Source organism: Mauremys mutica, chromosome 18 (assembly GCF_020497125.1).
Source record: "Mauremys mutica isolate MM-2020 ecotype Southern chromosome 18, ASM2049712v1, whole genome shotgun sequence".
Classification (NCBI taxonomy): Eukaryota; Metazoa; Chordata; order Testudines; family Geoemydidae; genus Mauremys; species Mauremys mutica.
In genome coordinates, this window is record NC_059089.1 from 24,815,473 (window position 1) to 24,843,155 (window position 27,683).

The window sequence follows — 27,683 nt, forward strand, 5'->3', positions numbered from 1 at the left end:
CTTGAAAAATCTAAACCAGTTACTTTGTCTGTTCTGGTCTTTGCATTATTCACCATGCAAGCAGTGTAACAAATAATCCCCAGGTTATGAAGACTGTCATGTTTGCTATATTGCTTTACATTAAAAAAATAAAAGCGGTAAATCCTTATGGTAACCAGAGCCCAAGGGGGATGGGCGCGGGAACAATTTCTAGTGGGGTGCTGATGATGGAAACCATGTATTTGATGTTTGTTATTATGGCTTCAGGCCAGGGGGTGCGGTAGCACCGCTGCACACGGGAAAGTCTGACACAGCTTTCTGATGGGGTCTTACCGAGGCCAGGGGCTAGACGGTTGGTCCCCATGGGGGGTGGAGATGATGCACACCAAGCAGGATCTAGCTTTGAGGAAGCACGCCAGGCAGGAGGAGGAGGATGGGGAGGGAGTATGAGGAGAAGAGGAAGGTCACAGACATACTTGAATATGTTAATGTTAAATTGTAGTCTGGCATTTACAGTAGTTCATTTTCACAGGCCAAGTGGTTATTAATAATCAAGTTAATGTTTGAAGGCAAATTGATTTGACTCCACTTACTTCCTTTTATTTCTCAGCCATCAGTTGTTCAGTTACTTTTCTTGTGTGGGTGCAAAAGCGGTGGGGTTGGGGCCATGGCCCCTTTGGAGAGGCCAGTCCCTGCAGAGTGCTTGCACAGCGCCCCTTTTTGCTGAGCCCCTGGTTGGGAGGCTGGAGCAGGCTCTTTGCACCCTCTTTCCTCTGTACCCCCATGCAGGAGCCAGGCACCCTCTGGCCCTTAGCAATTAGTACTTGATGTCACCAGGGCTTCAGGGAGGAGAAATCGCTGTGGTTAGGCCTAAAAACACAGCCCAAGCAAACTCCTAAGAGGCTGAACTGCCTCTCATGGCCTGGCAATATTAAAAAATGAGGAGACGCCAGTGCGGTGGGTGCAAAAGCTGTTTAAACAAAAGGGAATTCTCAGCTCACCGGGAAAGTGTCTCCTTGCTTTCTCCCAGTGAACCGGGCGTGCTGCTGTGCTCTGTTCTCTTCCCAGTAGGGCTGAGCTGTGTGAATCTGTCTGTTGTTTTAGCAGAGCAGCTTAGTAGGATTTTGTGGCCCTAGGGTGCATATATGAGAGGCTGGAAAGATTGTGCACAGAGAGAGAAAGCAATAAGTAATTTAATAGGATCTCAGCTGCTGTAAGAGTGACAGGAATAACACCTTTTCTTATTCAAAATGCTCCCCATAGCTCCGCTGGGGTTTATGCATCAGAACCGCCCTCCTTCTCTGCTCCTTTTTGACTTTCATGGTGTTAGACATCTGTAATTTTGATGACAGACTTAATAATATAAGCTACAATTGTCTTTTGTGTTGCAAAGAGCTTTCAAGGAGCCTGTAATGTTATCAGCTGGGATAATGGAAGTCAAGGCCAATGTTTTCAAAAGAGGCCACTGATTTTTGGGTGTCTCAGTTTCTGGGGTACAGTTTGAGACACTTTTTAGGGGCATTGCCTTCTGCTGGAATTGTGTGTGCTCAGCACCTTTGAAAATCAGGCTGAGGATGTTTCAGGTTGGATACCCCAAGTCAGTGACCACTTCTGAACAGGTGGGCATCCAGATTTCTGGAAAGATTCTTTTTTCTTGGTAACTGAGGGCATGTCTACACTACAATCTTAAGTCGACCTAGGGTAGGTTGACTAACAGGCACCACAGTAATTACTCTGGTGGCTGATGTCCACACTACCCTCGTTCTGTTGGTGGTGCGCATCCTCACCAGGAGCACTTGCACTGACTGAAGAGGGGCAGTGTGGGGAGCTGAGAGCCAGGGTTCTCAGCTCTGCACAGCTCCCACCAGGAGCCCAACCGTCCCCCAGGCTTCTCGCCTCCCTGCTTCCAGCCAGCTGGCTGCCACGCTCCCAGCAGGGAGCTGAGAGCCAGGGGAATGGGAGGGTGGGGCAGCCTCAGTGCAGCTGGGCTCTCTGCTGGGAGCAGGGACCCTAGGGGCAGCAGGGCTCCGAGCCGGGAGCCCAAGCTGGGAGCCTGGCTTGGAGCGGAGACCTGGCAGTTGATCCCTGAAATTGACAAGACAGGCAACAGCTGATGTAAGGAACCCAGTGTCTGCAGAGACACTGTATCAGGCTAACTACACCGACAAGCCCTGGGCCTCTCAGGGAGGTGGAGTAATTACATTGGTGTAGCAGGGCACCCACATCAGCGGGAGCAAGGCTGTAGTCTAGACACTGTCAACCTAACTCTATGGTGTAGATCAGGCCTCAAAGATGCTTGGTCATCTCAAGGGATCCTCTTCCACAGCTTGCTCTGTCTGTCTGTCTCCTTCCTTTCATTTTCTGTCTTTTCCTGACTAAACTGAGAGCCTCCAGCCACAAGGCAGCCGCGTCATGTGCCCTGCTTATAATGAACTGAGATTTCCAGTCCATGATTCCATTTGCACTTTGTGCTGTTGCTCTCTTTAGGTGTGTGGTGCATATTCTCACTCCAGCCCTTGGAGATGATTCATGTGAGGGACATTGCCTTCCAGAGCAGATTGGCACTGACTCCCAGCACAGGAGATGCCCGTAGCAGCTGGATAATATGGTGACGGGTGATTTAGAAATACTTCTAACAACCCTGGCTCACAGTTCCATAAAGAGTCTCCTCTCCCTTGTCCTCACCCTGCAGCCAGTTCTTTCAAATGAAACACCTCCCCCACATCTTGCCCAGTGCCCAGCTGGCTAAGCAGACGCCCTGTCAATAGCCAGAACTTTTGCATCCGAGAAGGAAATGAGCAGGAGCTTAGTCAGAGCTGCAGAACTTCTCTAGAGACACAGAAAAGAAGTTTCCCTTGCCCAGCTGGGCACTATTGTTTCAGCCATATGTTTTGACCTGGAGCAAGTCAGGTGGGATCAGGAGTCCTGGGGAAAGCGCATTGGTGGCAGTGGGTGTCCTCATGCCGGTGCAGTTCTGGCAATGGTAGATCCAGATCTCTGCACTGGTGTGATGGGCAGAGTTCACCCACTCGACTCCCAGCCAGCGAACAGGACGCAGTGAAGCTGGGCTGCAGCCAGTAGATGTATGACCAAGATTTGGGAACAAGAATTAGGGCGATAAAACAAAGAATTTTAGCAAAAGCCTTTAAGCAATCTGTCTCACCCACAATCTGATAGGCAAATGTACTGGCTATTAACTCTTTCAAAGTGATTGTGCAACATGGTACGTGCACTGGTGCCATCCCATGCATAACAGAGCTGAAAATCCCAGAGGTAATTTAAACCAGTTCTTCCACCAGCAGGGCATTTCCTGGGAGCCACTGTCCTTTGAGTGCACCTCAGACTTCATGAGGGACTGGGAGAACCTGAAATGCCCTGCACTGGGGAGTCGGTGCTCCTGAGGGCCTTCTTACGAAGATCCCACCTTGTATGTCATGAAAGATTATATCCCACATTTTTTAGGAGTAAGGGTATTAATTCTGGGGTGCTGGGCAAATTCCAGCTAGGAAATTCCCTTCTGTTTCCATAAATTGCCCCTGAAATGTCCAGTAAATACAGTATTCTTTGCTTCTTGACCTAAGCCATTGTATAATGTTGCTGTATGCTGTCAAACTCTTCCTTGTTCCACACTAGCAGTGGCAGCATTTCTGGGGGGGGTACGGACATTTACTTAGAGGGATTATGAAGTTTAAGAAAGCCTATAAAGTGCTTTGAGATCTGCAGATGAAGGCACTAGAGAAAGACACAGGACATATCATTATTATTGGAATTAAACAATACCACCACCCTTTCTATGCTACCCAGGAGTCTGTGCAGTCTGGGTTGCTAGAGGATGTCTGCCCTGGGTTTGAGCACGTGGTGACAAAAGCCCAATCTGCTGAATGTCAAGTAAAATTTAAATTGAATAGTGCTGGGTGCATTGTCACAAGAGAAACCCAGCTCCTTCCAGATCATCTGTGGCCAGATCAGCCAGGGTGAATCTGGATCCTTCACCAGGGACTTGCAACCCAAGGGAGGAACAAAAAGGAGAAAGGGGGAAGTCTGGAAAAGAGTGGCCAATGGCCAGGCTTTTAGAGAGACTCCGACCATTCCCACTTCTGACAGTGACATGGACCCATCCTGCAAACCCCTCTCTTCTAAACCAGAATTGACTGTAAGCGCCGGCATGGCCGTTACTTCTGTCAGTGGCAGAGCGGTGATTGGTTTTGGAGCCAGGATATTATTTACCACACTTGACTGATGGCGCAGATGTGGGAAGGAAGCGTTTAGACCTGGGAGCTTAGCTGTGGTTTGTGTGCATGCATAAGTCGTGTCCCTCGGCTGGCTTAGTGACGAAACAGATAGGAATACGGCTCTTGGAGCCTTTCAGAGAACCGGGTTTCTTGTATATTTCAGTGCTTGCCCTTTCACAAGGGTGAAGGAGCCATTAAGGGCAGAGGGCTGTCATCGCTTAACGGCACCCAGCAGCACCATACAACAGTTTAAGACACAGAATGAAGGAAGAATTCTGATCCCGTTGAAACTGTGAAGGGAATTTAAATGAACAGAGTGGTCACTAAGATGGCTTTTGGCCAGGACACAGGGTTATCGTCTTGACTCTTACAAAACGTGCCCTGAGAATTATGACTACAAGTGCCCACGACCTCTGCAGCAGCTTGTCCATTAATATGCTGGGCCACTAGTTCAGTGCAGACTTACAAGGAGAAACTCTAGGCACAGAATTGCCCGGCACCACTTCCTATAGTGTCAGGGTATCCCATGCATGTCTGCCATGGCCCGTCTTCACTTGGCAAAGATGGCAGCACAAGGTACTATCACTCGGGTGAAGTGACTTGCCCCAGGTCAGATGGTGAGGCAGTGGTGAAGCCCTGATTACTCTAAATCTAAATTCATCCCCTGCTCTAAATCACTAGGCAACACTCCCAGCACCACAGCAAGTGCAGGAGAAATCTCTGGGGAATTCCTGCGCCCTTATCTGTGTTGCTTGTTTGTTACTGATGTCCTACGCGCTTTCCTGTCTCCCTGACTCTGAGAACAGGGCTCTCATCCACTCCAATCTGTTACTCCATGGCCAATTGCAGGAGGTGGAAGAACCCTGGGAAGAGCTAGTCACAGCATTCACAGGGATGGATACGTGTTTCCTACACCGTGCTACAGAAATGGCCTTCCTAGAACTCGGCAGGTCAATGTCAACGTAGGCTCACTTTCGACCACGAGCCCCCTGAGCAGCTGGAGAATGCTTAACATGCTCCAGATAAACTCCCCGTGGCAGCCTTCTTGTAGTAAGATGAAGATGTGCTGTGCCTTAAAGACCCAGCTTGCCGCTGAATGTACACATGAGCTGCTGCGCTGAGTTAACAGTAAACAGTGTGTGTGTGTCCATGTCCATCAGCCCCTGATCCTGTTCTCTGTGCTGGGGGAGTCAGTTGCCGAGCCGGTGTCCTTGGAAATTGGGGTTAACCCCAGCCAGATGGCGCCGAGGGCTTGGCTTGTGCGCACTCTGTGACCGTCCCCGGGTGGCTACCCGGGATGCTGTAGCGCATGCCAGCCTCTTGCTGGTTTGCCCCCTCAGCCAGACCGACATGAGTAACAATGGGCATGTCTGAGCTTTGTCACGTGTAGCGAGTAAAGTGGTTCACGAGACATTAATCACTGATGGCCACGCTGCCTGGGTGCTTTTCAGTTCACTCGTGGCAGCAGGGCTGTGGTGTTCTGCAAAAGAAAAAAGAAAAAAAGAAGTCTGATAAAGGGACCTTTGAACCCCAGCATTTGTGTCTGCGCTGTTGCCTGGGCGCTGAGCTAGAGGGATCAGTAGCACCAAAGGAACTTGTTTGCCACCCCGGATGCTCATGCTTTCAGTCATGGGCTTCAGTAGCATTAACGCATCTCTGTGTTTGTCAATTGCTTTCCGCCCGCTCACTTAATAAACCACCAGATAAGGCCTGGGTGGTGGGAGCTGGAAACCGGAACCCCTCTGAAACCTCACTTGGAATTTCAGCAGGTTGGTTCCTGGTCCACACTTCCACCACAGCTGTGGAGATCAGATCAGCCCTGCCCCAGATTGGTACATCAGGGCGTTCTCAGTGGAGGGGCTGCAGCCCTGCTTGTTAGTTGTGTTGTGGTATCACCTAGCAGCTGCAGACAGAGAGTAGGCCTCCACTGGGCTCGGTGCCATATAAACCCAGAGCAAAGAGATGGTTCTTGCCCCAGGGAACTTACATTCTGCAGCTGTCTCCCACAATAGCCAGCCCCAAGTTTTCAAAAGTCATGTGTTGCTCTCCATCTACCCACGTAATTTGATTGGCTTGAAAATCATGACATTTAAACAACAAATAAAATCGGGGTTTCTTTCATTTCCCTTCTGGATTGTGAGTCTTTAGGGGTCACATTTTCAAGCTTTTGTCTGCAACCGGGGGGCTAGAAAGTTACTTTTTTAAAAAGCAAAATCTGAGATTCTGGTATGTTCACGTGATTCCAGGAGCTGAGGCTGCATGAAAATCACCAAATACCATGAGACTCGCAATATGATCACCAGAGTTGGCTACACTGCGTCTCTTTCTCACGCTTGGTTCAACAGAGCACAAATGTGTTGGTCTCTAGGGTGCTCTCCAAAGCTTTTGCCCTGTTTTTTTCCTGGGTTGAGTGGGGAAGAACTTATTTGTTGTAGGTCCGGGCGGTTGATCTTCCAGCTGATGTTGTGTGCACTGTGGTTTGGATTGGGAGGTGTGTTGTACCTGACATCAAGGTCTAGGCGCATGAACCATTGACGTGTACATTGTATAAATCAAATAAATAACTCTGTTCTGAGTCATGGGGAACCCCCCCAGCCCGATTCCACACTTCAATTCAGCCAGCACCTGCTCTGTCTGTACAGAATAGCCATTTCCTCTCCTTCTGGAAGTAATCTTTAGGGTAGTTTATGTGAGCGGGGCAGCAAGCAAAGAAAGAATCCAAGTTTCTAAAGAAAATGCTGCCATCTATCATGCAAAATAATAGATTAGGACTCTTCGTGTGTGAGAGAGTGCGTGACACCAAATCTCAAGGGTTGCACAGATGCTGTGCCGCTCACTGCCCTTTGCAGACCAGCACACTATACAGGGGCTGTGCTCCAAGAAATTTCCTATAACGCTGGCTTGCATACGCAGCTCCTGCGCACGGCCCCTTTCACAGTGCTGAAACTGTCAGGCCAGCTGCCCTTCTCTTCACTGCACTCTAGAATGGGTGCTTGTAACCTTCATAGAAATCCAGTTGTGTTGTGTGTGTGTGTGTGTGTGTGTGTGTGTGTGTGTCTTAGATTGTACATATATGTGTGTATCGGATCTGTATGAAATAGATCCTCATACAGAGAGAGACTCATGTAATGAAAACAGACCCATATCAGTAATAATAGCTGGCTGTTATTTAGAGCTTTCCGCTGTAGGTCTCAAAGTACTTTGCAAGGGAGGTCAGTATCATTATCCCCATTTTACAAAAGGGGAAACTGAGGCCCCATCATACCTTAATTTGGGCAGATGATAGTATATCTTTTAATTCCACATCTCCTGCCCCCAATAGCTGGTGCTAGCAAATGCTAAAGCATTTCTATACAGAGATACCGTCTTTGTTTTCCTACGGGCTTTGTGCTGTGCGGTTTTTATGGCTGCAGTGTTTTTGTTTATCCCAGACTGAGCCTAGACCATTGTTTCCTATTCACTCACGCCACCTTTCGACTACCCCTTCCTGTCCTGCACATAAACACAATGCGGGAGTGGGAAGTGAACATGACAGCTGGGCCCCCGTTTTGATGGATGCATGTGTATTACAGCACTTGAGAGCCAGCCCTGTGAGGAAGGAAGCGATAGAGATGTAATGGAGGAGCTGCACACTCTGAAAGCTCTCGGGGAAGGTAAGAGAACCAGGGTGGGATTTCAAGTGAGAACATTGCTATATGTTCAGAGCAGTTAGGTTGTTGTGGCAAGCTTTAGCCTGGCTGTGATTAGCTGGCTCATCTGTGCACGGCTGTTCTGTCCTGCACCATGTGAGGACCTTACGAGCATGTCGTGCTTATAACGAGAGTCTTAGCACTTCTGAGGGACACTTTATTTTTCAAGGCTCTGCCTGCCTGAATTCCTGATGGCTCCATGGAACCAAAAGTTGCCGGCAGATCTGTTCTATCTACACAGATCCAAAGAATCACGTTGATTTCTCAGGCCAGCTTTCTATCTTTTCTTTTTAGCATTTTAAAAAAATGGCACAATTGAGTCTTTACTAGGCAAATAGTGGAAGTCCTTGAGCTGTCCTGCAGCAGTAGCAACACGAGAGCCTGCGTCAGTGTGTGGGCTTATTTTGCCATTGCTCCCCATCTCCAGTGTCAAAGGGGTGGCTAGTCTCCCCTTCATGCATGTCTCCCGCTCTTCACTCCTATTAACGCTAATGGAAATTACCCATGCATATGGAGAGGGAGGAGAGTCCTAAATCTTAGTGCAACATCAACATGAATTTTCATCACCCAGGTTTCAGCAATAATAAACTGTGGCTGGGTTTAAAACAAAGGGGTGAGTGGGTGAGAGTGTTAGGATCATTCAGAATATCTGTAGATGAGCTGATGAAATATGAGCAGTAAAAATGAATTGACTATTTCAGGGCCTAAGCAGCCTGCCTGTAGGGGCCAGGAATGCCATTTTCCCTCAGTATACAAGATTGCCTTCCTTTGAAACATCCGCTGTTAGCTGCTGCTGGGGGCAGGATACCATACCAGATGGCCTAGGGGTCTGATCTGGGATACTGCGCTAGAGGGATACATAAAAGCACAAAGACGATAAGTGTCTTGCCAAAGGCCATCAAGTGAGTCAAACCTGACCACAGCTCCCAGGGTTCTCAGACTGCTCTTTCTGTAATGATCATGTTTAGTTCATACATAATACTTATTAATCAGTCAGTGGTGCCCAATCTCAATTGGTGCTACTGTAATACACATAACAGTTAGCCATGCTTTTCAGTAAATACTGTGTGGCCTTTCTAAGATTGCTGCTGGAAGCCCAGGACCGAGGGGTGTTGCTTTGAAATGGGTTGTGTTTATGAAGAGGGAATTTACCATGTATGTCACAGAAGTGGTACCAGAGCTGACACCTACCAGCTGTACTTTGAGTTGTTTTACCACCACCATTCTCTGTGGGCATTTTCACTCTGTCTTCTTCGCTGGTTAGTGGTGAGATAATGAAACCAGAATCCCTGCCCTCCCCTCTGCCCTAATGATCAGCTGACAGAAGGGGCTCATGCATGGACATCTGAGCCACATGAGAATCTCCTTAAAGTCAGACTGCTGGGCCCCAGAGACCCTGCTAAACATACAGCTGTGATGCACAGTAAATGTAGCTCTTAAATAGGTTTATTCCCTGATCAAGCACCCCGGAGGCCCCTTAGCCTTCACGCACACTCAACCTGGTGTTAATTATAGGGCTGAGCCTATGAAGGTCAGGTCTCATGCTATTCATACTGGAATCAGATTCCTAACCAAGTTTATTATTTTAATACGCAGGATGAACTGTAATGCACAATAATATGCCAGGTCCAGGGCTCTTAGGAACAGACCTGAAACTGTACATATTTATCGCCAGTATTGTGCGAGAACATGACAAAAATGAATGATCACATTCTCTAGTATAATCACTATACAAAACAATGGCTTTGACTGAAGGCAAGTAAAAAAATTCTACACAGAAGAAAATGTACTCCCGGGTCCCATGTTCTAGACTGGCGAGATATAACTGTCTCTTTCTATGTGTGTGTATATAACATGCATGTGTGTCCAAATCATTTAAAGGACACTTAGGCCCCAAGATACCTTTGCTCATGAAAGAGAAGCTCCATGCAGCAGCCCTGGAAAAATATCTGTTGTATTTTTATAAGACTTTTATAGTGTGAAGAGTCAGAAATGTCGGGCTAGAAGTGACCTCGAGAGGTCATCGAGTCCATCCCCTTGCGCTGAGGCAGGACCAAGTATCATTTAAACCATCGCTGACCGGTGTTTGTCCAACCTGCTCTTAAAAACCTCCAGTGATGACAGGGATTCCACAATCTCCCTTGATAACCTGTTCCAGAATTTAATTACCCATAGAGTTAGAAACGTTTTCCTAATATCTAACTGAAATCTCCCTTGCGGCAGATTAAGCCGATTCCTTCTTGTTCTGCCGTTATTAGATGTTTGGTTCCTCACCAGTGCAATGCTGCAGAGAAGGCATAGCTGCATCCTTGCCAAGTTTTCTTATTTAAAAGGGACAATCTCGATATTTTAGCAGATTACACCTGTACCTCGATATAACGCTGTCCTTGGGAGCCAAAAAATCTTACCGCGTTATAGGTGAAACTGTGTTATATTGAACTGGCTTTGATCCACCGGAGTGCGCAGCCCCGCCCCTCTGGAGCACTGCTTTACCACATTATATCCAAATTCTTGTTATATTGGTTGGCGTTATATTGAAGTAGTGATGTATTTGGCATTTTCCGTCATTCTGCCCTCCCAGAAAGTTCTCTATAGACCATGGCATTTCTGTGGAGTTCAAAGGAGTGTCCCTATTTATCTGCCAAGTGCTGCCAATTATATTTTGGAGTCTAAGCTGGTTAAAGATTACGTAAAGCACATAATTTTAAGAAGGCAGAGGGCCAATTCATCTGGTTTATTTACTGCTACTGCTATGAGACTGGGCAGTGGTAACTGGAGTTACTCAGCTGTGGAAAGCACTTATGGGGGTTAAAGCAGAGGACATCTGTGCCCATTAACACCAGTGTTCAGAGAAGTTCAACTGGGTGGGCAGCCCATTTATTTCTAGTCCCACAGCTGGTTTCTGGTAGAAGGTCTGGACTGGCAGGCAGCAATGAAATGGCTGCTAGGAATATTTGGCAATGCGACCATGACAGTAAGTGTATTCAGACTCATTATTAAGAGAGAGTGACATAGATTCAGGACATATTTTATTGTTATCATAGTAGGAAAATAGATACCCATCCTTCCGGAATGAATGCAAACAAATTTGCAGACTGCACCAATTGATTTAAAAGAAAAATACAGGGATGGCAGGTGTTAGGAGAATGTGCCTGAAATAGAGTTTGGATTAACAGGAATTCAAATAAGCCCCCAGATTTGTGCCTTTGTTTTTTTGTTTTATGATGTTTTTTTCTTTTTCCCATCTGGGATCAAAATAACGCAAGATCTGCTCTGCTCAATCTGATTCATCATACGGGAACTGAACTACCAGATCCCAGTTATTTCAGCCCAGTAAACAGCTCCCTGCGGCGTTGACAAAGCATTCACAAACACAGATAAGCATAAGTAGTTAAAACACAAATACCAAAGCCTGCTCACGCCCCTGATTGTCATTGCAGAGCCCTTGAAATGAGCCCCACTCCACTGCACAGTTTGAGAGCAGAAGTTTAGTGGAGGCAAAGTTATCTAATGGTTAAAGCAGTGGGCTGTGGGCTAGCAGCCAAAACGCCTCGGTTCTGTTCCCACATCTGTCATTGTCTTTCTGTATGACCCTGAGCAATGGACTTCTTTGTGCCTCAGTTTCCCCATCCATAAAATAAGAAATATACCAATCTGATGTGGTGTGATAGTTAAAGGGACACAACTTAAAATGATATCTGATTTTTTTATGATCCCAGTGACCTAATGATTTTAGTTTGTTTGCCTCTGTGCATTTGACAGCACTTTGTGTATAGTCAACTTTATTTCTCTTTCCCCGGTGTAGCTGTTTGTGTGATTGTTTCACATAGCAACTGGAGGGAGAAGAATGGGTATGAAACCACACCAATCAGTAGGGAGTCAGGGGCAGATGTGGGGACTCAAATACTTCTGACACAAGGGGTTTTAATTGACTAGATTTCCAGCTGACAGCCTCCCTTTAGTAACAAATTATTATTGATTGATTGGTTATTTCTCTGAATTGCCCTAGGGCCTAGAGACCCAGCCCATTTTTGCCAGCTGCTGTACAGATTCAGAATAAAAAGGCCACTGTTTATGAAGCACCTCTTGGGCCTTGGATAGAGGTACTAGAGACATGCCAAATGTGTGTGTGTGTGTTTCAAATAAAAGCATTGTTGTTTTATTTGAACACCATGGGCCTGATGCCCCATTTGGGACATGCCCCAAACTCATTCTGAAACACATGTGAACTTGGGGTTCGCCAGGAAGGCAGGATTGGGCCCAACAATACAGGGGCTAGAAAAACTGCTGTTAATTCCTCCATTATAATCTCTAGATTTAGGGGCACTGTTAATTTTTTTTAATTCATTTTTAAAGTTTGAAAATAAGTGTATTTAAATTTCTTCTGCTGTCTGTGGGGTTAAAAAGAAGCTCTGTGCCTTTAAATTTGGAATAGCTGGGAGTTTGAACACTGTCCCTTTAAAAACACATTACATAGAGTTAGAATATAGCCTTTGTTTAACTAGTGATGATTGTTCCCAGTGGACTGCACTGGAATGGTTTACGGAGACCAGAGGGGGCTAAGGCTTGGGGCCAATAGTCAGCTTACAGATCGTAGCTGTTCAGACCATACAAGGAGGAAAAGAGAGGAACAGGGTGATCTCTGCACTTCCTGCAGTGGATTTGGGAGTTTACATTCAATAGTTCTTCCTGGTTCTGGAAAGTGGGCAAGGAAGGGTTGAACTATGGTAAGTTCTTCCATCGTGTGTGTGTGTGTGTGTGTGTGTGTGTGTGTGTGTGTGTGTTACAAGGGGAGGCTTAGAGCATGCTGTTCTTTGTGAACATGAGGAGAAATAGCAGCTCCTCGCTTCTTTCAGTGCATTTTCTTTAACCATCTTCGACATCCTTTAAATCTCTGCTTTTCCTTACTCTGTATTTTTTTCCCCCAAAACTCAGGGCCTCTTGTCTTTCATTTAATTTTTCATTTAATGAAACATCCCCTTAATTAAATTTAGTTTAACAAATCCCAGGAGAGATTATCGCATGACAAAAAGCAATCTGATTTTTTTTTAATTATTATTATGGTGAAATAATGAAATCTGAATTTTTATCATTCGTCTGCCCCCTCCCCCGAGTATGTGTAATTCACAGGGTTAATGATTTAAGATGAAAGGAAATGTCAGATTTGCCACTTATGCTGAACTGATCCGATTAACGTCCTATTCATGTTCTTTACTTCTAGTTTCTTTTAGTTCCTGGAATTGTGTTATTCTGGGTTAGGACATACAATATATGTAATTGTATGTAAGTTCTTGCTGGTTTCTATGCATTTGCCTGGTATGGTGAGGATATTTGATTTCACAGCTATCAATGAGGATCGGAGAATAACAAATAATACAAAGATTGTTAGGGACTAGGAAAATTAAAGAGAAATAACAGATTTCTAGGGAAAAGTCTATGAAGTAACAACTGGTTTGACAGCCCTGCTGAGCTAATAACTAAGAAAAAACAGGCTGAACCCTGAAAAGCTCTCTAATTTTTTAAAATTTCCTCATTCGGGAACATATTGCTGCTTCAACTTTGCCACAAACAATTGCAGTTACTGTAAGTCAGGTCAGACAATACTGGATTTCATACTGAATTTGACTTGTATCGGCTCGCGCTCTATCTCTCCCCCCCCTCCCCCCCCCCCCCCCCCCGGCCTGAACTGTGTTAAATTATTTCCAGACCTACTCATAAATCCTGGTTGAAGGCTAAGGAAGTGCTTTGGACAGATACTGGCAGGCTGGGTTCTGGGAACAAGATTTCCCAAGCTCTGAACACATCCAGGCTCCAGAACCATGGCTTAAATAGTTGGAACAACCATCAAAAACTAGGTCACTTGAACATCAAAAATCTGTGTAAGGGGGAATATCCTGTCCAGGGGATTTGAAACTCTGCAATTGTCTGGCAATTGTGGGCTGTCAGGATAGCGAAACATGGCTTTGTAAGACGTCCCTTTCCCATTGCTGTCAATGCCACACCAATTCAGCCAACAGGAAAAAAAAAATCCTCCAGGAAATTAGCAAATAACGTAAAGGTTAAAGGAGGAGTCACTGTTTCTTATTCAGAGGCTGGCTGTTCAAAATTGTCCCCTTTTGGCAAAGGACATATGCAGCAGATCTTGACAGTAGGTGAACAGACTTTATGCCTCGCTGGATAGAAGTCTACAGGATGGGAAGCGTAACTTATGGAAGTGACGATGCATACTGGAAGTGCAAAGAACTGCAGCTCTGGGCCAAAGTGACGAGGGAAGCAATGTTAAAAGCAAAGAATAATATAAAATAGTTATTCAAGAGAAGGATTTCAGAGCAGTGGGGTTTTGGATCAGGCCCATCTCAGTACAAAAAACACAAGATGTGCCATGATCACCCCTCTGAGATGCTCACCGTTCAGTAGAAGCTGCAGGACAGTGCATATCCCCTCACACAGCTGCATCCATCTCTGTCCTAACCCCCAGCTTGCTGACCTCCATCACTGAGACTGACTGGCAGCATTTGTCTTTCAGACACCTTTCCAGCAGGATCACCCCGCCTGCTGATTGTTATTTGAGCAGCACGCCGCCTGCTGGCTGAGGTTCCTTTCCAGCTCTAATCGCCAGAATACGGAATTCCTCCCATTGTCACAATAGGTACCTGCAGCAGCTGGGGTTAAACTGCACTCTCACAAGTCTGGCTAAATGGCCAGGCATGCTGTGCTCAGCCCCAGGCTGGTGCAAAAAATATTTGCCTTAATTAAAATGTGAGGAGCCCAACTGCACAGGGAGAGCGTCTTGCGTTTTAGTGACTAACAGACAGTGGTTCTGAGGATGTGGAAGACGAGCGTTTAGCTGGGAGGAGTGGGGCGGGGAGCGGGAAGGAGGGAGATTTGGACATACTGCTCTGCTTGCGGCCAGCTACAATGTTCCATTCCTCTGAGCACCCTCGGTTCTGCTTAGTGAGCTGAGTGGGGCTTTTTCCCAGTGGGTTTCTTCCCTTCCTGCCAGAGCCACGAAGCTCCCCTTATTTCCCCTGCTTGAGCTACATCCCTCAGATTAGAAAGGTTGCTACGGTGACTGATGGGGCGGGGCAGCAGGACATTGTGTGCCCGGGGTGCTGGGCCGGGTGGAGGCTGCTCGCCGGCTTCCACCCTCAGAACAAGTACAGCGGAGCTGGAGCAGCACAACCGCCTCCTCCCTCCCCCCCATCCCGTATGGCCCGCTCAGTGTGACTCAGTCCTGACCTGCTGGAATCAGCCTGAGGGGTTAGAGGTGAGTTCAGTGCCCACGGCCTGCTCGTGCTCTGGCCAAGAAGTTGGGGGGTGTCAGTTGTGGTGCTGGATTTCTGTGGTGTTGATGCTTGTCTGCCTGGAACTAGACTGAGGATACCCACTAGTGTCACATGGGTCCCCAGACAGCCCTCCGAGGGTGCCAATGTTCAGTCCCACCTCCCTAGCTGTATTGTTGGGTTTAACCACAGCCGTTAGAAACTAAAACGCATGACACTGCAGTTGGGCTCCTCGCATTTTAATTAAGGCAAATATTTTTTGCACCAGTTTTATGCTGCTGCTAATGTGGGTTGTTGTTAACTGAATGCTAAGGAGAGCACCACTTGTCCATCAGCTGGTGAGCCAGTCCTGAGCAGGCTCTGCCCTGTGGTGGATACAGACTGCATCTCCAGTGATGCTGGTTTAGTGTGTGTGTGTGTGCGGGACACGATGCGTCCCCGCCGCCAGGCATGGTGTGCAGCAGCGGAGTGGAGGATGCCTACAGCACCATCCACACCAGGACCCTGGAACGCTGGGTTCATGACAGCCACTGTCGGCAATGGGTCGCATGGGACTGGTGGTGTAGAGGGGCCGGAGCCCTTTTCAGCAAGTAATTTGGACTATACCTTCTTGAAATTAACTAAATCATCTAGGAGATGCTGCAACTTTTCCCACCAGGACCTGATTGACGAAAAACACAAATTTAAGATATTTGGTGTGATATATAATATACATGGCGTCTAAGCAAAGCCTCCTGCAACCAGGAAACACATGACTCCATTCACCTTGCTATACAGACCCACTTTCCCTGGGAAGTGTTTAGATACCCGAGTGATGGTAGCTCTAGAGAACCCTGCAATAGCTAGCTAGAAAATGAAGATGTTTCTTGAAGAGCGACAGAAGCGTGTGCGGCCCCTACCCCTGAGCTGAAGAAGAAAGGGCCCCTTTTCCTAATGGGGAGTGGGTGACTTTCTTTCCTACAGGCAGTGGGCGCCTGACACGGGATAAGTAGCTGTGATGTGATTCATAAAAAGCTAATTTATAATATGCCAGAATATAATCCTGTTTGATCAGTGTTATTCAGTTCTTCTTTCTTTTAAAATTCAGTGCACTTAACTACTCTACGAGGGTTTATGAATGTTTAAAAATTGCTTTGTGCTCCCTAAAGTAATTTGACAAGTCTGACAGCTATTGATTAAAAACCTGAAATTATTCAGGCTGCAGGATGACTTGAGGGATTAGATAGAAAGTTTTTTCAAATGTGAAAGGAAATAAGATGTTGGAAAGTAAATATGTTCTTGAATATTTTTGAAAAATCCATTACAACTGTGAAATTAAATTGAAATTAGATACTTGGTGTGGGGATGAAGGAACTAAATGCTGGCTTTGCTATGTAGGTGTCGGGGAGCAATCCACCAGCCCAAGTCCGAAAATCTCAATTTACCCTGCAAAGTGCTAGCAAAAGGACTTTGTGATGAAAAATCCATTCAAGGTCTCAATTAGGAGGGATCTTTCGAGGAACCCATTGATGGTCCCTGGTGCCAGCCACTAGAGTAGATGCAGCCCTGTGGCAGCCCCCATCCTGAGGCCAGATGCACCGCTGGGCTGATTCCAGCAGGGCTCAGGGACTGAGAGGGAGGTGCAAAGATGGGTTTGTTGGAGTTGCTGGGGCCTGGTTCAGCCCCATACTGAATTAGAGAAGCTGCAAGGCTGCCCTAACGTGTACTCCAAATGCAACTGGAAGGTGGCATCCAGGAATAGCCAGGGTATTAAATGACTCCAGCATACCCCATCCCTCCCCGGGCTCAGCCTCTGCATCTGGAGCCCCATGCAAGAGTGCCAGAAAACCAGCTATGCTCTTTCTTCCCCTCCCAGGGATGCCCTGTTTCTGGGCAATCTCCCAACAGGCCCGTAAAACAGCTGTTGGGCCACTTTATCTGCGCCCCACCTGCACAAATCGGATGTGGCTCTGGGCGTGTCCTGCTTCTTGCTGTAGCTGAATCCAAACTGGGATCCTCATGTGTCCTCGGCAGCAAGTCTATCCAGTAACATCTATCAGCTGAGCCAAAACGAAGCCTCTTCCCCTCGCCTAGCTGCCAGGTGCTGCACTAAACTGGATCCTAGCCTGAAATCAGTCAGCAGATTCGACTGTCTCCTTACACCTCCAGTACCCTGAGAAGTATCTACCCCACCTGTAGGAGTTCTTTAGGACGAGCTGAAATCCAGCAATGGCAGCTGGGATTGTGGAGTAGAGAGTTGTTCAGCTGCTGCCTGCGTTGAGAGGGTGAAGTCCCTCCTTTCCCTGCATGCCGAGAGGGGAAACAGCCCCAGATCCTCAGATCCCTTTTGAAATCAATGGAAATTAGGCACTTCAGAACCTTTGAGGACCTGGGCCAGAGACCCCTCTGAATCTGACATTCTCCTGGGAGGCAGTGACAGTGTGTTCCATGTTCTCAAGTCTCAAGAAAGGCTTCCATTATCAGGGTGGGTTATTGTTAATATTGATTAGAAAAAATGAATATTTATAAGCAGGGAAGACTCAAACCATGTGATTACTGTAGGCTAGTATGAGAGATCTGGCCACTCTTGATAGGGTGTGACTATTTGGCAAATGAGAAGAGTTCGCTAACATCTAGCCCCTGTTGTTTAACTGCATGATTAGTGGTTGGTGCTTTCTCATTGGTTGTATCTATTCTGGCAGGTGTTTGCTGTTGATATTGTATTTTGGAATGTATTCTGAACATTATGCCTCTGTCTATGTAGATAATACAGCAGGATCTGGTATTGCTGGCCATGACTTGCAGTGATGATTCATATCTGTGGATCAAAAATTGCTTTGCAAAAAAGCTATTTCCCACTGGTGCTGCTGTGTTTGTAATAATAATAAATATCCTGTGCTTCTTTAGCACCCTCTGTTGCATGCTCTCAACACACTTTACAAATGTCAATGAATTTAGCCTCACAGCCCCCCCCCCCCAGGCGGAAGGTGTATATTTTACAGATGAAGAAACTGAGGCATAGGGAAGTGAAGTGACTTGCTTTGAGTCGCACACTGAGTCAGTGGCAGGGCTAAGATTAGAACCAGATCTTCAGACTCTCAACCCCCATGCCATTAACCTCGCACTTCCAACTTTTGTACTCTGGCTTATCAGTGGGGAAGTCATTGCGCAGAATCTCTCTGACGGTTTTGCAGGTAAGGAAGATTTTTCACCCCTTTCCGAGGGCCACTCTGCTGCAGGTAGGAATGCTCAGACTTATGAGAGTCAGTTGTGACCTGCTGACACGCCTTGGCATTCCAGTGCCTTCCAGAAATGGATCTGTTCTTGCAAGATTGAGATTTTGCTTCTGTGGGTGGGGACAGGGCGTGGGGGAGTTCATGTATGGTGTGTGATGTTGTGAATATAATGATAAAGCAGCGTGGCAGGGTTACCCAGGTTGATTGATTAGGCACCCACAGAAGTTAATGGCAAACAAGAAAAACTAAAGGCCTGTGGAAGAGTTGCCTGTGTAATTGGCATATGGCCATTGCCTTCTGCTCTAACTCAGCTTTGTTTTCGACTGGAGAGTTCTGTCGAGGTGACTAGAACCCCTTTTGACCAAAGGCACTTAGCAATGTCCACTGGATTTCTATCTGTCAGTTTCAGTGATCATGCCTGCACTGGTTGGTAGCCACATACCACTCATTGAACTCTGGAAGTCCTGTCCCTGCATGCACTGGGCTCAGTGTAAAACCCAGGAGGGGTTCACTGGGGTCTGATTTCTTCTTTAGTTGGCTATTGCATGGAGCTCATGTGCAGTGTCATTTGACTGTGAACGATGTTCTAATACTGTTCGCGTGCATGGCCCTTGGTCAACAGCAAAAAATCAGCTAAAAAATGAGGGAAGAGAAAGCAGAACTTAAAACCTTGTTACTGCTGGGAAAGATCCATGCAACACTCAAGACCAGCAATCTGTCATTCCTGCAGCAAGCCCGGATTATGCTTCAGTGCTCTACCTCCAAAGCAAAAGTCAGTAATAGTACTGACCCTGGGTGCACTCTGAACTTAGCTATCTCTGATTAAATGAGTTTTTCTTTCCTCAAGCATGATTTAGTTCTTATCTTCAGAATGAAGGCTTTAAGGTAAGAAAGTGTAGAGACATTGAAGGACAATTTCCCCCCCCCCCCCCCCCCCCACACACACTTATAAGCTAGGACCTGATGACGCAGCTCAAAGATCAATCTTCAGTGGATTCCTATCTTGGAATTATCCTCTTTTCTGCTGCAGTGACAGGAACCTCCTTGATCAGAAGAACTTTTCCCGCTGCTCCACTGGTAATGAATGTGTGGAATGCGGAACTCTTTGCTAATCTTGTCCCTGCGCCTCAAGGCGAGGTGGCGAGCATGATAAGGACCCTGCAATTGTACGTATAGTGGAAAGTCTCCCAAGCATGGGATGAATGTCATTAATGGATTTATCCATCAGCAGAACTTTCTGAGATGTTTAAAGCAGAAGGACAATGCCAGGGTACTGAGACTGGGGCTATGTTTGGAGAGTTAGCCTGGCACTGCCTAGGCCACCAGCGTCTGTGAGTGGCAGTGACAGATTCCTGGTGGAAGGGACTCTGAGGCACTCTGCAGCATCTCCTGCCGCTTCCTACCAAAAGGAAGTCCCACCCAGGCCTCCTCAACTAGAAGTTTGGTGGCCACAACTCAAGTTCAGCCTCTTTACAGGCAGATGAATGTTGTGTAAAACCCTCTTACAAATGCATCTATGCTCCATGGGGAAACTGTGGAGGGGCAGCGTGACAGCAGTAGGTTGGTGGTTTCTTGCTTGTCCTTGCAGTGGTTTAGCGAGTCCAGAGGCCAACGCAGTTCTGAGCAGAACTGTTAGCGTACATGCACAGCGTGCCATAGAGCCTGTACCAGTGCATTCTGGGACACCAAAAGCACCTAATCCATGGTGGCCAGCCCCACTGCTGGGAGCAGACCCTCTAAAGGCAAGGCACTGCATGTGTCAGGGGATCAGTTGCAGCATTCATAACTTCCCATCCACAACAGGGAGGCATCACTGTAGATGGCACAATTAACCTGGACCTACACAGAAGACCTTACTGCAGGCACTGAAACCAGCCCGTGCCACCAATACCTGTAAAACACTCAGGGCAACATCATGCATGCTGTGCAAGCCCTAAGGCATCATTTGCTACACTATTTCTGTCTGGCGGCAGACAGGCCATTAATCTACATCTCAAAGCCAAGGCTGTCAGCGTTTCGTTTTAGGCTCACCTGCCTAAGCAGGGAAAGCCTGTATAATGTATTCTGGCCTGGAGAGCCAGGTGGAGAAATACGCATCATGGGCAGGGTACTGGAGCTTCGCCTGGTCTCACGAGTTAGCAGTCCATGCCTGTTAAATCAGCAAGGACCAAATATAGACACATAGCAGGAGAGTATTGTCGGTTGGCCATTTATTTGTGAACCTCTGTTTACAAGTGCTTTGGTCTTGGAAGAGAAAAAAAATGAAGAGATTTCTAATGAAGTGCCTTGTAAAAATCCGTATGTCAGTGATTTCCTGTTTAGGTAATTGTGTTTAGGCCTTGATCCTGCAGCATACAATGCCTGGGCAGATTCTGTGCCCACACAGAACCCCATTAGATACAGAGCAGCTCCAGGCAGGTTCGCCAGTCTGTCTGTGCTTTGTATATTGAAGAATCAGAGCCTTATTTTGTAAAATAATCGTTTTACTTAAGCTTAGTACCAAAGATACACAATCTTTAGCCATCCAGCTTTTAGCAAGAGAATAAACACAGTGAATATTTTTATACATATTTGTATGTAGTGTACTACTCTGTAAATACATTTCTATGGGATTTTATATTTGTAAAAAAACATAAATCTAATTGATTTGTTTCACAAGGAACTGTGCAAATCCACTGCTAGGAATAGGTTTGCTGCTACTGGCCAATTGAATCTGCTCATTTCCTGGAAAGTCATCCAACCACTACTTTCCTAATTTGATTGCTGCTGTTCGAGTGTTTCTGTGCCGCGTTGGCATGGCATCCTGACAAATGCTTAAGGATTCTGAGGGGGCATTGAAATTACTTCTGTGTATGAATCTAGCAAAACTTGTCAGAAATGATTCTGCTGATCTCTTAATTAGGGTTTTGTGGGGAGTTTTACAAAGACTTGGTAGAGTAGAATTGAGTAGCACAGGTTAGGAAGAGAGTAAGACTTGACTGAGGGATGTACAACAATCTGCTCTGAGTCTGCTGTCCTGTGTTGGACTAAATGCACTGGACAGCTTTACATTTCTTCTGGTTCAAACCCCAAACAATATTTTAACATTTTCGTTTTCTTTTCCCCCTGTGTAAATACAAAGCATGTTTGCCAATCGCAGATCAGATGGAATGATGATCATTACATATTTAATAGCACCATCAATATAATTACGTGGCTCTGATGTCAGTTCTGGTGTAAGCGTATAGCTTTCTCCTAACACTTTGGTTATGAGGTATGGTCATGTTTTCATCTGATGAAAGCAGAGGCCTTGTCCCGTGGTGAAGAGAGGTCTGAGCTGCAAGTTTACTCAACACATTGTTCTTCATGGGCAGTAAATAAACCTCTACCTTGATATGACGCTGTCCTTGGGAGCCAAAAAATCTTACTGCATTATAGGTGATACCGCGTTATATCGAACTTGCTTTGATCCACCGGAGTCCGCAGCCCCGCCCCCCGGAGCACTGCTTTACCGCGTTATATCCGAATTCGTATTATATCAGGTCGCGTTATATCGGGGTAGAGGTGTATGTCTTCCTAAGCCATTGTCAATGTATCATTTGTTTAAGGGAAATAGTTTATGGTTGACAAGAATATTTAAAGACTTCTAATGTGGGACAAAGTAAATACCTTGTGGAGTACAGTAGGTTTCCTTAAAGGGACATTGGCTAGAATGGGTAGGGCCAATGTTTTACTTAGCTTTAAAATTTTATTTTCATTTTGTTGTTTTGATCCCTTAAAAATTATCTCACAAGTAGAGCTGGATGAATAGGGGATTGTAAGACAAGGGGGAAAAATTCAGGTTGAGCCATAAACAAAAATTTTCAAAATTTTTAGTGAATTGAAGAGTCAGGAAAAAATTATTTGGGGTTGAACAAAATGTTTAGTTTCTATTTTGACCATTTTAAAATGTTTTTGAAATTTTTAAGAATTAAACTAAAGGAAATTTTGAAATGAAAAGGGTTTTCAAACTAAAAAATTGAATTTTTTTGTTTTGAAAATGCTGCAGCAAAACATTTGGATTTGAATTCATGAAACGTTTTGACGTTATTGAATCTGCATTTTTATCCGGAAAAAAGTGTGAGCTGAAAAATGTTGCCCGGTTCTGTCTGGAAGTACTTACAGTGCTAATTCCCTGGCACTGCAGCTTACAGGGGTGTTCCTGCAGTGTGGTGAACTGTTGCCCTGAGGTGCTGTAATGTTTTGCAAAGGGGGGAGGGGATATTTCAGCGTTCTACAGTAATGAGCCCAAACACTCCAGTTGAGATATTTATTTGTGCAGTGTTTGGGGGCCATTCCTGTAGTGCCCATATTCTTTTAATAGGGCCCCCTTCAGAGTTCTGGCTGCAGCACTGTGACTGCTGCATGCACTGCCCCCACTTCTGCTCCTTGTGGGCTGATAGCTTATTGAAATGCACAAGAATCTATGTCAGGTACTGGGAGAAATGGAATCCTTGTACATTTCAACTAAAGTATCTGCAGGAATAAAGCAGGCAGGCAGAGCTGAGCTGCAAGGGGAAGGGAGAGAGCAACATTCATAGGACACTTGTTAGCCAAGGCACACCCAGCTAGGTCACGTATTTGTCTTCCCAGCCTTGGCACACCTTCCCTTTTATTAACAGAGAGTCCAGTGTTCAAACATTTCCAAGCTGCTTTTAATGATTTTAGAAAACTGGGTTGTTCTCTGAGAAACAGTTTGTCTGGATCTCATTTAAATCAAACCAGGGTTGTTGTGTTGCAAATCTGGAAGGTCACTGGATGACAGGAAAACAACTGTGAATTAAATTATGGATGCGATTCTGCTCCCCTTGCACCAACATAAGGGCCCAATCTGGAAACTCTTAGGCATGTATGTAGTCCTCTTGGAGTAATGGAATTACTCATGGGAGTAAAGCTGCTCACAGGCTTCCGTGTTTGCAGGATCTGGCCCTCAGTCAGGTAACTCAGACTCCATTGAACTGATGGGTACTGTACCAGTATAAAGCAGGTGTGAGAGAGAGGAGACTTTTTACTGGAGCACGACCATTTTGTTTGTTTAATATTCTAAAAGCAGAGCTAATACCTATTTTTATCTCTTTCTCCCTTCCCACGTACACAGTCTCCGGTGATGTTTAGCTTGACAGGCCGAGCTGCAGTTATGATGCCCAAAATCTTGAAACTGTCATGGAGTGAGGAGAGAATAAAATCCCTGGCTTAGATAAAAGAGCCAGGGAGTCGGAAATGCTGCGTGCGGCACACTTCTCAGTCCTCAGAGAGGCTTATTAAATTACACTGGGGAAGCCTTTATGGTGCACAGCTAAAATGGCTTTCAGGCTCCACTCTGGCTCTCATTGGATTGCATAGTTGTGATGAAGCTACTCCACAGCTCCACAATCAAAGGCGTTAAAGCTTTTTTCCCTCTCTTTCAAGATAGAAGTGACGCATGGTGTTAAAGATAGGCCAGGACTAGTTCGACCACGTATAGAAAGTATCTCTTGTCCAAAGGCATCAGAGCACTTTCCAAACATTCATTCCTTCTCACAGCCCTCCTGTGAAATTAGACCCATTTTACCCAGTGGGGAAACAGAGGCAGATAAAGGTTAGTGATTAGTTGGGGTCACAGAGCAAGTCAATAACAGAGCTGAAAATAGACCTCAGAAGTCCTGGCTCCTGTGGATCCTCAAGCTTGCAATTTCCTCTCGTTACTTTATTTGGGCTTGACACTAGCATTTAACACCAAAGTAATTTGCCTCTTGTGGCTGGGATTTGTCTGCATGTATATCTCAAGGTGGGGTTCCCAAAGCCTCTCCAGAGCATTGCTAACATTTTGGTCGATACCTGATATTCACCACCTTTGAGTTTCACTGTAAACCCGGGTCAGGGTTGCTAAGTTTTGTAAACCTCGCCAGCAGTGCTGTGTCTAGGAGTGTGCTGCGGTGGTTTCATGGAATTTGATGCAAAACCCAGTCGTTTAGTTGAGTTTTGGAGTTTGTTTAAAACTCAAAGTGAAACAGGGACGAGCGTGGAAGAATGACTGAGAACCAGCAGGGTCAGAACAGGAGCAAATATTTGTCCAACCTCCTGTGAAACAAAATACTGACTTTCACCGCAACTGGAGGCAGCAGCCCTTGTAAACTCTGGGCAGGGCTGGTGTGATGAGCGTCGGGTATCAGCCAGAGCACAGACACCTCTTTTTATTTGGCATGTTCTGAATGATGTGGTTTGGAACCAGTTTTAGCACCAAGCCTTTTCCCCATCTCTGCCAGCATCCTGAGTTTTATTCGTGTGCTCTCCTCAAGCAGGATCCGAACGCTAAGTCGTATGCGGCGTTTGGGCCCCTCTGTGGGCTTCCATAAGGGTCTGTTTTCCTTTCGATAAGAGGAGAACATTGTTCATTACTGACAAAAACAGATGGGTAGTGAATGAATCGTCTTTCCCAATCTCTCTGCTAAAGTGTATCGTTAATTAAACATCAGCAGGGATCATAGATGTGTGTGCTTAGCAGAATGTGCTCCACCCTGGAGAGTACACTGCTCGGGGTTGGGAATAGGGGTGCAGCGCCTGCCCTGCTCGGTCAAATCCCATGTGCCTTGGATGCTCCGTGACCAGTGTATGTGGCTGAGGGCTAAGACTTGGTGTATTCAGTGTAAAAGCCTCGTTGGAAAACTCAGCTAGCACCCCAGCTAACGATCACAGAGAGGCCAGGGACCGAACTGGGCCAGGACGCTGGCCCAGATGATCCTGCCCCATCTGATTGGCAGTTCAGTGCCAGGGAAGCTTGCTCTGCTGCCTGCCTTGTACCTGTTCTGGGCAGAAACAGAAGCTGCCGCTCTCCCGAGGGCTGGTGTTAACACTTTTCACCAGCTCTTAGCTCATTTAGAAAACAAAACAAAACCTACATTAGCATCCACTCATTTGTAAAACATGGACTTGCTCATTGTGGGCCCTTCTGAGAGAAGGCACTTGGCAGCTCCTCTGAAGTTCTCTCTATGCTGCATGGCGACTGTGAGTGCTTCTGGTTTTTTAGCAGAATCATGTGGGCTGGACAGGAGCAGGGCGTCTTCTCCATTGCACTCCACTGGGGCAGAATTGATTTCAGTGTCCTTGTGCTGTCCCAAATCATCAGCAGATCAAATCCCTGTAAATTGTCACCTTGTGAATTTCTCAGCTGCCTGAAGATGCTAATAAATCCTAACCCCTTTTCTCAGTTGCTGGTTTTGATTATTATGACGCTTGCAATGTAACGATACTATGCCTGCTCCGCCCCTCTCTAACTGCCTTCACCCCTGCGGGATGTGATTGGTCCTCCTTCTGCTATGTAAATGAGATGCGACCCTAGATTATGGTGTGACTCAGTCACAGGAAGTAGTAAGTTACTCATAAACAGACAGGGTTCTTTCATGTTATTCCCACTGAGGAGGTGATGATTTCCTAATGGGTAGAGTTCTGAGAGCAGGGCCATGAGCTCTGCCATCCAGCCAGGGACTGGAGTGAGTCAGGCTCCCACGAGACCTTTCCTTTCTGTGTGTTTGTTTTAAAGCCACCAGCAATGGAATGCGTCTGGTGGATGAAGTCAGGTAGCTGCGAATACAGCACAGGCCATGCCCTGGGGAGCTGGATGGCTCAGGGGATTGATAACTGGTAATGGAGCCTTTCCCCTCCATGCCACCAGTTTGAACCCTGCACAGGCTGAGCTCCTTCAGGGCTAATATCAGTAACCTGATCCCAGGCCATTTCTAGAGGCCCACACCATAAAACCTCCATTACCTCTATCAACCTGGTTAGCAGCTCCAGCAGCATCCTAGGCTGGAACGGAGGGGATGGTGCTTTCCCCTCTCAGGGGTGGAGGTCAGGAGGGCTCATTGGCAGGCCTGAGCCGTGGCTAAAGAGAGCCTGTTAGCCTCTAGGTCTGTCAGTCCACCCGCTACCATCAGCACTAAACTCATGGAGTGTTGGCTGGTCAGGCTGCTCCCGATGGGCCTTCAGTGTTCTGTGAGCCCTGCTCGCCCTGGGGAGGAACCTCGCTTTGCTGTAGACAGGATAGATGACTATGGCCTGCCCCACTTTGCCCGTTCAGAGGGGCCAGCACGGTGTGTGTCCACACAACACACTCTTCAGACTGTGCTCCCACAGTTCTATGGAGCCACGTTGGCACGCTAGGGGCACAGCTTCAGAGTCGGCTCTGACTCATGGCTCCAGCCACCGGGAGATTTGCCTGGAGTTTCCCTCTGGGTGGGGCAGCGCTAGTGAGGATGGTGGCTTTGAGCTCTCGGTTGTGCTGACAGGCGACGGCGGTTGTGACTCCAGCTGTGGGCGGGCTGGACTTTGCTTCGTGGTGTTAATGGTGCAGTGGCATGTATGGTTGGGAACTCACCTGCTGCAAAGAGAGCCGGGCAGTCCCTGCCTGCTGGGTTGTGAGGATGGGAGGGTCAACACACAGCTAACCAGCCCCGCGCTGCAGGAGGGAGGTGAGTCATGCTGACATTCGAGGGGGAATTGCTCATTCCATGACCAGCCTGGGCCCACCAGCTCTTCCCGTTGGCTTCCTGTCCACGCTTCCCCGGCTGATGTGCTGCCCGCCCTGCTAGCTGCGTTGGCTATTTCAGCAGAGGGCGGAAGGGCAGGCAGAGATGCCCTCTGTGAGCTTTCTCTGCCACCTGGCCTCACTGCTCTCACTGCCCCAGATTCCAAGCGGCTTTGGGTGTGTGCCGGGCTCCCCTCCTTTTGGGGGGCTGTGTGTTTGTAACGGGACCTTTTATTTCTTTGGCCCACTTGCTGCTTAACCCCTGGGCCGGAAGTGAGGGGCATGTGTAATGGGGCAGGGTGCTTGCTGGTGGGGGGTGGGGGAATGGGGTCTGAAGAACAGGCTGAGTGGCTCTAGGGCAGCTGATGTGAAGGGACGAGTTCGTCTGTAACTGGACCCCAGTGTCTCAGAGACCCCGACGTTTGGGGAACTGTGCCCCCTTTGGTCTCGATCCTCCTGAAAAGCCGTTATTCCCCCTAGTCCTGGCTTGTCAGTGTTGGGAAGGCTCTTCTGGACCCAGTCCCTGTCATACACAGGAGAGAGCCCGGTTGTGGTGGGATAACACAATGGGCCTGTCTGCAAGGAACACAGCAAGGCAGATGCTGCAGCGCAAACAGGGGTGGGTGTCTGTGGCCTCTTCCTTGCTGGCATCTCTGGTGCCTTGGAGCAACCTGACAACACGCTGCAAAATAGGATGATTGTTAAAGACACTTGAACCTACAAATCTGCCTGCTGCCTCCCCCAGTGGATCGTGATTTACCATT

At 47.0% G+C, this 27,683-nt stretch overlaps 1 protein-coding gene across 19 annotated transcripts in view; it reads left to right on the forward strand.

Moving 5' to 3' along the window:
- LOC123352367 (DAB2 interacting protein) overlaps positions 1 to 27,683 on the forward strand; it is a 401,633-nt gene that overhangs the window by 277,822 nt on the left and 96,128 nt on the right. The window contains exon 2 of one of the 19 annotated variants that reach the window (XM_044992363.1): positions 7,784 to 7,864. The exons of 17 other annotated variants lie outside the window; for them this stretch is intronic. The gene's annotated coding sequence lies outside the window, so the exon portion shown is untranslated. Of the gene's footprint in view, positions 1 to 7,783; positions 7,865 to 12,495; positions 12,628 to 27,683 lie in introns of those variants that run through there. One more of the 19 variants, XM_044992362.1, reaches the window with a different exon arrangement.